General features: G+C 39.8%; 1 pseudogene; it reads left to right on the top strand.

Annotated features, from left to right (window-relative positions):
• The first annotated feature begins 3,067 nt into the window (after positions 1-3,067).
• LOC138820797 (deubiquitinase DESI2-like) lies at positions 3,068-3,638 on the top strand (annotated as a pseudogene).
• The last annotated feature ends 7,458 nt before the right edge of the window (positions 3,639-11,096 follow it).

Genomic DNA, 11,096 nt, shown 5'->3' with positions numbered 1-11,096 from the left:
TTGATAAGTCTCTTCCTAGGCCTTGTAGGCTTGTCTACTATTTTTCTTCAATTGAGGAAGATTAGCACAGAAAACTAAATGATATTTCTATGAGATGTGTGTCTTGTAGGACATAACAGAGCAGGCAGAAGCCCGTGGACATTCTCTTATGCACTTGTGTGGAGTGAATTTGTTGGAGAGAAAACTCACTAGACTTCAAAATAGTTCCTATTCTATTTGCATAGTGACTTTTGGATAGAAATACTTTGCCATCATTATGACAAATGTTCAGATGTTCTCTGCAGAGAGCAAAGAACTCGTGGCATTTCCTGACGTATTTGTTTAGCTTTTGGTGTTCCTAAAGAAGTTACAGAATTATTTCCTTGGCCCTTATGGTCAACCTTACTACATTTGACATATGGGCATACAATTTTTGCCAAACTAATACAGCTCGGGTTCTTGACTGGATTCAGTCTTGGTCTAGTGTGGCACGTAAGGCATAATGAACCAAGTGTTTCATATGTTCTGGCCATAAAGTAACCACCAGAAGTATGTTTATGCCTCTCTCAGACAAAAAAAATAGGAGTTGACCACTGCTGTCCTCCCTCACTAAGAGGAATATTTCCTTGGAAGTGTTGGTTTGTCCAATGAAAATCATGTTTTGTTCTATGATCTAGGACATATGTCTACTCCCTCTCAGAGCTAAGAGATTTAAGTAGTAAAAGTTGAGGCCCTCAGTTCATGGCATAAAGTTTACCCAAGGCTGAAGAGGGATCTGGAGTTAGCTGCTTGAGTGTTAGAAGCTGGTTTCAGAAACCAGTCTAATTCTCAGGCTGCAGGAGGGTTAACATTTGTCTTCCCTTCTGATGCTCTGGTAGAAATGAGAATCAAGTCCACAGACTAGCCATTGGAAGAGTGTGTCACAAACCTCTTCTGAGAAAAATGGAGGAACACACTTTTAAGTTCCTTGCCTACACTGTTCTTGGGAAATGAAATCTCTGAAATTTGCTTGTGTACTTGTGTAGACACTTCTCCCTCCAATGAAGATAGAGGTGCGTGTCTTCCAGCCATCTTTTCTCCAAGAGCTCGGATGTAAGGATGTAGCTCTGTGGACAGAAGCTGACAGCTAGAGTGCTCAGTGTGTGGGTTAAGCCTTCTTCATGGGCTGGGAATGTGGTTGAGTAGTAAAGTGCTTGCTTAGTGACAGCCCACGAGTGGCCATAGAAAGTACTGTTTATTTACCCAAATGCCCAATCCCCCTTCTGTCCCAGAATTGGTGACTTAAGAGCTAAATTTTGAGGAACCTTAGAATTTAAGGCATTATGCAGCTGGAGGTATGGATCAAGGGGTGGAGTGCTGGCCCAGCAACTACAAGCCTTTGGAGTCAAACCCCAGTACTGCCCCAGAGAAAATGAAAGCACTGTGTGTGAGGTCCAAACCCTCCCACAGGAAGAAGCTCAGCTTTGAAGGATCTTTGCCAATGTTAAGGTGCAGGGCCTGGGGCCAGGGTCTGTGCCTCTGGGAGCCTCTTCTCTGTCCCGTGTGGGGGTTTTTCTCAGTTGCCCCATTGATGGAGACTCTCAACTAGTCTCTAATGAAATTGATTCCAAAAAATACCTGTATGTTTGGTGTGTTTAGGTGAAGAGAGAGTCAGCAACTTCCTATTTCCCAGGGTTTGTCTGGTTTTTTTTTTTTAAAAAAACTTCATATAGATACATTATATCTGGATACTTTTGAAGAGCCAGACTGCCAATGGCACTGAGGTTGGAACTCAGAGCCCCTTGTGTGTTAGGAAGTACCCTGTCACCTGAGCCATACCCCCAGCCCTTTATGCTATGGTTATTTTTGAGATAAAGTCTTGCCTTTTGCCTGCAGTCCTGGACTGCAAGTCCCCTATTTATGCTTTCTGACATAGCTAGGATGACAGGTACATGTCAGCATGCCCAGCTGATTATTGAGTGAAATGGGGTCTCACACACTTTTCTGCCCAGTTTCCCATGATCCTTCCATTCTCAGTCTCCAAAATAGTTAGAATTACAGGCATAGGCAGCTACAATAAGCAGCCTGTTGGTATTGATTGACGTTGTTTGAATCTTTTTTTAATATCTGTTTTTTATTATAAAAATACTGTACAGAGGAGTTATAGTAACATGAGTAAGGTAATGAGTACATTTCCTATCGAGCGTTGTTACTTCTTCCTGAGGTTGTTTGAATCTTATCAGTCAGTTCAGTAAGTATCTTGATATCTCAACAATTCTGGGCTTTCTGACCTGTGAATAGTATGAAGCCTCCCATTTATCTAGATCTTCAATTTTGGTGAAAGTATACTATACTATTCAGCATAGAAATTTTGCATCAGTGTTAAATTTATTTCTTTGTATTTTCACTTTGATGCTATTTTGTTAATTTGCACTTTTAGAAATACCTGAATTTCCCAAATGAGATATTCTATTGACCTCTTATCCTCTGCCAATATCTAATGATTTCAAGTTTTTGTAGATGCTTTGGGAATAGATTTGTAGATTATGTTGTTTAAGAATGACTTTTACCTCTTTACAAACTAATAGCCCTTCAGTACAATGTTGAATGTTGCTAGATTTAATATGCTTTTAATTTAAATTTTAGAGTTTTTGCAACCATTATAAGACATTGCCCTGTGAGATGGATTGGCATAAAATTTGCCCTATTTCCTTTCATAGAACCTGTCATCTGGCTAGACCCGCAGACCACCTTAATCTGTTTTAAAAAGGTAAAATTGTTCAAGGAGAGACAAGAATGTATGCTGGAACCGGCTAATCTTTGGAATTTAGTTTACCTCATTGCTTTTCTACTGTATATCTTAGGATTCAAGAAGAGTTAGGATTTTACGGACTATTGAGCCAGTTCTCACCATAAGGATGGGTACAAGTCGCTCATGGCTTCCTGTACCCTAAGTGGAAGCAAAACTATCACTATGTCTTTAATGTGGTTTGGAGATTAGAGCTTTAAAAACATTATTGAAGAGGCGCCTGTAAGCGCCTCACCCGGAGACGTCCAGATGAGAGCAGCCCGGCCCTGCAGGCCCCGGAGAGAGGCAGTGCTGGGGAGAATGGGGGCCAATCAGTTAGTGGTACAATTGTACTAGATGAACAAATACATCTCACCTCTTGGGACTGGAGTTTTTCATTCAGGAATTCAAGTGTATGGCAGAGAATTTGCTTATGGTGGCCATCCGTACTCTTTTTCTGGAATATTTGAAATTTCCCCAGGAAATGCTTCTGAACTAGGAGACAGATTTAAATTTAAAGAAGCTCTTGCTTTAGGGAGCACTGATAGAAGCTGATATAGGGGGAAAATGTAGACGAACTGGGAAACGAATAGAAAGGCAATGCCTATCATTTAATGCAGTAAAAACTGCAATCACTTTTCTTCAGCTTTATCAGAGATTCCTTGTGGGAAAGAGATTCTTCGCTGGATCAATCGACTTGCCTGCTTCGGCTCCTGTAGCCCCCTTTCTCCAGAGATGCTTCCCAAAGGAGTGGCTCACTCCTGCAGCCCTGCAGTTCAGGGTCAGCCAGGAGCTCCAGGATGAGCTGGAAGAAGCAGAGGATGCTCGTGCATCGGCCTCTGTGGCAAGCGCTGCCCCGGGCTCCAGACCCGGGCGCCACACGACACTATAAATGTCTCCAAAGTCAACTTCGAAGCTGTCTGCGGCAGTGGAACATCCTTAGAGAAAAGAAAACAGTAAGGCATCTTTTGGGTACTTTGTATGCAAAGATGGCTCTACCCCTATCCCAGTTTTTCAGCTCAGGATTATATTTGTCATCTTAAAACAAACAAACAAGAACAACAGTATAAGGCTAGGTAGCTCAGTGGTAGAGTGCATGCCTTGCATGCATGAGGCCCTGGGTTTGATTCCTCAGCACCACATAAGCAGAAAAGGCCAAAAGTGATGTTATGGCTCAAGTGGTAGAGCGCTAGCCTTGAGCTGAAGAGCTGAGGGACAGCACCCAGGCGCAGAGTTCAGGCCCCACAACTGACCAAAAAAAAAAAAAAAGAACAAACAACAGTATATATATATATATATATATATATATATATATATATATATATATATATATATATATATAAAATCTATCTATCCCTTGGCACAGGAGGGAGAACTTTCTATGAAGCAAGCTACCCTCTGTTTTTTTTACCTGCTTGTAAATCTGGATTTCTGTTTTGTACAAGCTCTGTTATGTTTACAGTATTTTGTATTACTGTTTACAAATCTTGCATGGACTTCTGCCATTGTAAAAGAAGAAAATATTCCTCTTCAAAAATGACGCAGGTAATTTTTTTTTTTTTGCGGACAGCTGCATTTTTATTTTTTTATTTTTTTTATTTTTTTATTGTGATTAAGTGGTTACATAATTTCCCAAATTTCATAGTATTGTGGAATAGTGATGCTTAGTTAAAGCCACAGACACATTCTAACTTTCATAGGACAAATTGTCTATCATGGTCTATAACATTTATGAGTTCTATGAGCTTTGCAATACAGTTATTTTTTCCACTTTGGGTGATATGTACAGTTCTTTTGTTTTGCATAGCATCAGCTGTTCCCTCTTTCCCACTTGTTCCCTCCCTCCCATCGTTGCCATTGAGTTGCTTAGTTCATTTTAGTCAATGTCCAGTGCAGCTGATGGGTGACGCTGTTATATGTTTTTCCCTGATTCCCTCTAGTTCTGTGTCATCCTCCTGGTTTCCCTCTGGTGTGCACATATATACCATACATGTGATCAGAAGCATGGGGGTTATTTAGTAGTGATTTGACTAGAAGAGTGTAAGTCCTTTGTTTCCTAAGTCCTGTTAATTTTGTTGTTAATTTTTTAATTTAACATCCACTTATCAGGGAGACCATGTGCCGTTTGTCTCTTTGCACTTGGCTACCTCGCTCAACATGATTTCTTCTAGCTCCTTCCACTTCCCTGCAAATGCCATTATTTTGTTGTTTCTAATGGCTGCATAATATTCCATTGTATATAGATGCCAAAATTTTTGGATCCATTCATCTGTGGTGGGACATCTGGGTTGTTTCCATATCCTGGCTATTGTGAACAGTGCTGCAATAAACATGGAGGTTCATGTGTCCTTGTATACTGGTTCCTGTTGTTCAGGATAGATGCCTAGAAGTGGTATGACTGGGTCATAAGGGAGGTCAATAGTTAGCTTTCTGAGGACCTTCCAGACTGCTTTCCAAAGTGGTTGTATTAGTGTACATTCCCACCAGCAGTGTAATAGGGTTCCTCTTTTTCCTCATCCCCTCCAGCATTTGCCGTTGGCTAACTTGAGGATGTGGGCCATTCTGACTGGGGTAAGGTGGTATCTCAGGGTTGTTTTTATTTGCATTTCCTTCACAACCAGGGATGGTGAACATTTCCCCATATGTTTCTTTGCCATTTTTTATCTCTTCTTCTGAGAAGTCTCTCTTTAGTTCCCTTGCCCATTTAGTAATTGGTTTGTTAGGTTTGGGAGGGATTAGTTTCTTGATTTCCCCGTATATACTGGATATTAACCCCTTGTCTGATATACTGCTGGTAAATATTTTTTCCCAATTAGTTGGTTGTCTTTCTAGCTTGGTTGCTATAGCTTTAGCTGTGCAGAAACTTTTTAGTTTAAGGTAGTCCCATTTGTGGAGTCTCTCTCCAATTTGTTGTGAAGAGGCAGGTAATTTCATACACAATTGCCAGAGCAATAAATAATAGGCACACAAAAAGTTCCTACACAGAGTTACTATCACCTGCTTAAGACTTGTCTTTTAGATTTGTATTTAACATATTTGGCCATCACATGCAGAGAACCAAACTGGCCTGATGGGTAGGAACATATGGCCCCGAGGCCCTGGGGCCTCTTCATGCTCTTCCTTTTCTGAGTAGCACATCTCCCAAGTGCCCATGGGGCAGTTGATTTCATCCCAAATATCCGTCCACGTAGGCTGGTGATTCTCCCCTGTCTGCCTACCTTGGATACCTTTGATTCAAAAATTAAGATTTCCGTTGAAGACATTCGTGTAACTGACAAGTGTTTTTGCGCATGTGTTGAGGAAGGGATTCCATTTTTAATAGCAAATAATTTCTTCCCCATACAAGATTTCATTGATGGGATAGGAATGACCTAAGTAGTAGCCTTCTGAGCAGCAGTGTGTATTGACATCAACCGCTTTTAACTCTTCAGACTACCTTTTATACTAGTGCTCAGAAACTATAGCTAATGAAACACCACCAGATAGGTAATTCTTTGGTACTTCATACTTTTTAGGTTCCATGCCAGAAAGAATATGTCAGAATTATTATGATGGGGGTAATCTCCCCTTGTAATAGAAAGCTTATTCTTACTGACTTCTGGTTAAAAAAATCATATTTATGTGTCTTTAAATTCATCTTTTTATATCCCCTCAAATGTACGTTTCTTACCTAATGTACTCTTGAGATAGAAGTTGTCACCACAGAAAGTCCTCATTAGCAAGGAATCTGTCTCCTTGTGTCTGCTCCAAGTGAAACTCTTGTATGTAAGAACCAAGTCATTTCATGTTCAATGAATGAATGTTCTACATAAAATATGGGAAAGAAGAAAAATGATCCAAGGAAGTGACTTCAGCATTATGTATGCTATTGGTTTTGAAATTTTTTACATTTATTTAATCTTTTGGATTGGATTGTGAAAAAAAATATTGAAATCTTCCCTCAACAAACATATTGAGGGAAAGGACCAATGTGGGAAAACCAATCAATTTTCATTCAGTCATCAATTTATCCTGAAAATTCTATATAGCTCTAGTGAGTCCCATGACATTTGACCATTCAATAAATATTGCCAACCATACATGAGGGATTTAGTAGCCAGGAAGATTCCTATGAGGCCACTCCTGGAGCTGAGGATGGCTGGTTTCTTGTGCTATGGTCTTGATGTTGAGCTTTCTGAGGCGGAACTTCTGGATAAAGTCTCATTTTACTGTGGAATATTCTGAAGCTCAACTTTTCTCTGGTTCCTTGCCTGTACTTGATCTGTACCTCAGGCATGTTCTTTTTGAGGGAGGGGTTTGAAATGTTCTCTTAACTACACTTGTGTGTGAATAACCATAGGCTTGAAAGCCTGAAAACAATTTATATAATGGTATTCTTTTTTTGTGGGGGAGGTCCAGTTGTGGGCCTGAACTCTGGGCCTGGGCACTGTCCCTCAGCTCTTCAGCTCAAGGCTAGCGTTCTACCACTTGAGCCACAGCGCCACTTCCAGCTTTTTTCTTTTTGCTTATGTGGTGCTGAGGAATCGAACCCAGGGCCTCAGGCATGCAAGGCAAGTGCTCTACCACTGAGCCACCTTCCCAGCCCATATATAATGGTATTCTTATATGGGGCATATTATGGACTTGAGACTGAATTCTGGAAAGTTTGACAGCAGCTTCAAAGATGACATATGAAGAGCTTTGTACTCAATCCCACTCCTGTGTAGGCTAGACATAGCATCCATTACGTTTAGGTGTGAATTGGATTCTTTTAGGTCTGAGATAGAGACTCAAACTTGCTTTTGCTCATTCACTGGCACCCAATCAACCTCTATGAATTAGATTTTAATTGAAGCTCAGATAAGATTCCCTACTTGGGCAGCTAGGAGGATAAACCAAAATATAGTGGCTTCCGAGTCTGGGTTGTACAGTTTGGTATGGGCTTAGGAAGAAGGCCAGACATGTACTGAAGTAGGCAGAACCATGCTGTTTTATGCTCTGCTTCTACTGATCCAGCTAGCTTGCTTTTTTCAAACAAAAGCAAAATTCAGCCATGATCCTTTAAACTACGCTGTCCATTTCATCCTAGTGTTCTTTCTACTTTTGATTACTTTAGACCTTCACACTAAAATGTCATCAACTCTAGTGTTACAAGTTTTAATGGTGAAGTACTTCTTTCTTCCTAAATTCTAACAGTCAGAACAAACTTTCTCACCCAAATGATTGAAGCCAGAGAGATTGATTGAAAACATGTTAGATGAAGTAATACAAGTGCACCCTGAGAAGCAATCTATGGTAGGCCTTAAGCATTCCTATGCATATGTGTATATATTTATATATGTATATATATGTTTATATGAGTGTATATATATATATATGTATATATATATATATGAGTCTACCATGATAAGAACACAAAGTCCTTGTCATTTATCTGGACCATTTCTCAGGATTATATTTTCAGTGAGCAACTGAGGGTTGAAGTCATAAATGATGGATTTTCAAGATCCTTGGCAGAAACACAAATGCACTGCTATAGATGCTGCACATCTACCTGCTCTATATCATCCTCATGGCTGTATGGGGAGTATGGAACTGGTGCCAACATGATGTTTATGTTGGATGTTGTGCCACAAGCAACAAAAATCCTTTGTCTCCTGATCCAAGAGTTTTATATCCAGCTGGCACCAATGAAACAGTCAGACGCTGGCTTACCAGCTGGCAAGTAGGGTGAAATACACACTCTGACATAAGCATGCTTAAGCTGAGCAACACTTGATGTCCAACATAAAGCATTATAAATTCCAACTCAGAGATCGGAAAAATGTAGACTATTCTGACAAAGTGATTTCACCTTTAGAAAAGTGTTTCTCACTGAAGTGAGGTGAGAATGGCACAAAATAAATTTTGGAACTTGGAATCAAGCAATCTTTGTAGAATTCCCTTCCAGCAAAGCTCTATGCTGGCAACTTAGAGAGCCATCCAGACATGTTTACTTTCAACCCTAGGTTTGGGGTGACATTAGAAGTCTGGCTTAAATTGGAAGTTTTTACCAGAAGTCCTTAAACTTTGGATAATAGTTTCCAAATTGGAGTCTTTAAACTTTAGCGGACTAAAAAAGTTTGTGGGCTATGTTTTTAATATTTCAAAATAGCACTCTTTCTGTGTATATTTTTACATGTTTATCCCAATATAAATCCTATTTGCTTTTGACAACAATGATGTCACTTAAATACATGTAAAAACATTGATTCTTATGTTGATCAGAAGCTCTGGTTGGCAGAAAAAAATATGTTTTTATTTTTATGTTTAAAGGTTACTAGTGGACATGTTTTTTTTAAGTACTTGAATTGTTAAAAACGTTTTTCTTGGAGTTAATCAAACAGTATGACATAAGTTGATTTAGGTTTAATTTCACTTAGGCTTTTTGTGGGGGGAAAGTAGTGCAGTTCAATGAATAATGAATGACTTTGCTCTCAGGAATAACCTTTTGCTTTCATAAATCTAACTTTTGCCTTGTTTATATTTCAGGGCATAGGCCCCAGTCAAGCAGCTTCAAATTATGGACTTAATGTATGACTAAAGGGCATAGCCATAAGAACTAGAAACAGAAATCAAGGACTCTATTATGAATCAATAGCTTGGGTTGCTCACCTTTTCCTGAAAGGCCTCAGAGAGTAAACATTTTAGGCTTTGCATGGCTTGTGGTATTTGTGTCAATTATTCTGTTGAGTGCAAAAGTAATGGTAGAAAATGTGTGAGATGAATGATTGTATTCCAACCAACCTTACACAGGAGGTAGATGGTAGGTTGGATTTTGTCCTTGGGGCTTTCATTTGCCAACCTCTGCTATGTGTAACTCCATTCCTCATCTCAGCTTCTCATTGTTAATTGCCTAGTCAAAACATGGAATTAATCTGATAGCTCATTTTTTCACACTAGGATGTATATGTTTATTAGCCATCTGAAAAAGTTTTCTAGATCTGGTTTCAAGAATCAGAAAACCTGTTTCAGACAATAGTTCTACAAGTCTTCCAATGGATTCACTAAGTGGCTCTCAGGAAATATGGCTCTCAGGAAATGTAGAAGCCAGCCAGCCAGAGAAGCAGGAACACATGTATAAGATTGCAGCTGTGGATCTAAGTGAGCAAGAAGACTATTGGTTCCTCCTCCCCACTTTTCTTGACTGTATACTTGGAATTAAAACAGAGTAGTGAGACAGGTGAACATACTTAGTAATGCATTGAACCTCAACCTCAGGAAACCCTTATGCCTTACCTCCTTTCTAGTCTTCACCTCAAACCTTAATCAATGGCAAGAGTTTTAAATTGAACTGGACTGAGACACTATGAACAGTTATAGAATTATCCAATGACGAAGGCTAGACATAATACGATGACAGAAAAGTGACTTTTCTAGAATTGACTCCACAATTCTAATTCAGTAAGTTAATAGTGTTATTTTCTTGCTCATTCTCCTCACCAGTGACTCCATATCTTCTCCAGGTGTCATGTTTCTTGCTGAACACTCTTATGTCCTTATCACTTATCAGTGGCCTCTACTCTTATATTGGCCATTAAGATTCAATGTATGAATTTGGAGGGAAAATGCTTAATCCAAAAGATTCTTGGCTCCAAAAATTCTGGTTCCTTTTTTCTTTTTTTGGGGGGGGGGGTCCGGTCATGGGACCTGAACTCTGGGCCTGGGCACTGTCCCTCAGCTCTTCAGCTCAAGGCTAGTGCTCTACCACTTGAGCCACAGTGCCACTTCTGGCTTTTTTCTTTTTTCTTATGTGGTGCTGAGGAATTGAACCCAGGGCCTCAGACATGCAAGGCAAGCGCTCTACCACTGAGCCACCTTCCCAGCCCCGTCTGGTTCCTTTCTTCTATAAAATACATTTATTCCAGGACAATAGTTCCAACAGCCAACAATATCAACTCAAAAGTCCAAAGTCCAGAATTGTGTCTAGATATAATCCAAACCACATATGAATGAGCCCTAAAGATATATGTCATTCTCATGTTACCAGAGCTAGGACAAAGGTTGTCCCAGGAGTCCTAATTGATAGACTAAGACGCTTATCCTCCAAGCCTGTTTTTCCAGGTTTCTAGGTAATTGTTGGGAAAAAGATTCAAGAGATCAGAAGGAAGGAAAAAAGACAGAGCTAGAAGTTAGCCATATCAGTGCCTGGACCCTTCTTCAAATACTCAATGTCGAGCCATCATTCTAATTCTTTGGAGATGGGGGCAAGGTCTTTTCTTCCATAGTTATTTTCTGCTGATGGAGGATGAGTATAGGAATTTTGGACTAGGGGACCTTCTAAAAAATATAAGAGAGGCAATTACCCTGCTGATTCTTCTTCTTCTTCTTC

Source organism: Dipodomys merriami, unplaced genomic scaffold, assembly GCF_024711535.1.
Source record: "Dipodomys merriami isolate MVZ:Mamm:240054 unplaced genomic scaffold, mDipMer1.0.p SCAF_9, whole genome shotgun sequence".
NCBI lineage: Eukaryota > Metazoa > Chordata > Mammalia > Rodentia > Heteromyidae > Dipodomys > Dipodomys merriami.
The sequence above is the reverse complement of the archived record's forward strand: the minus strand, read 5'-3'. Positions and strand labels throughout refer to the sequence as shown.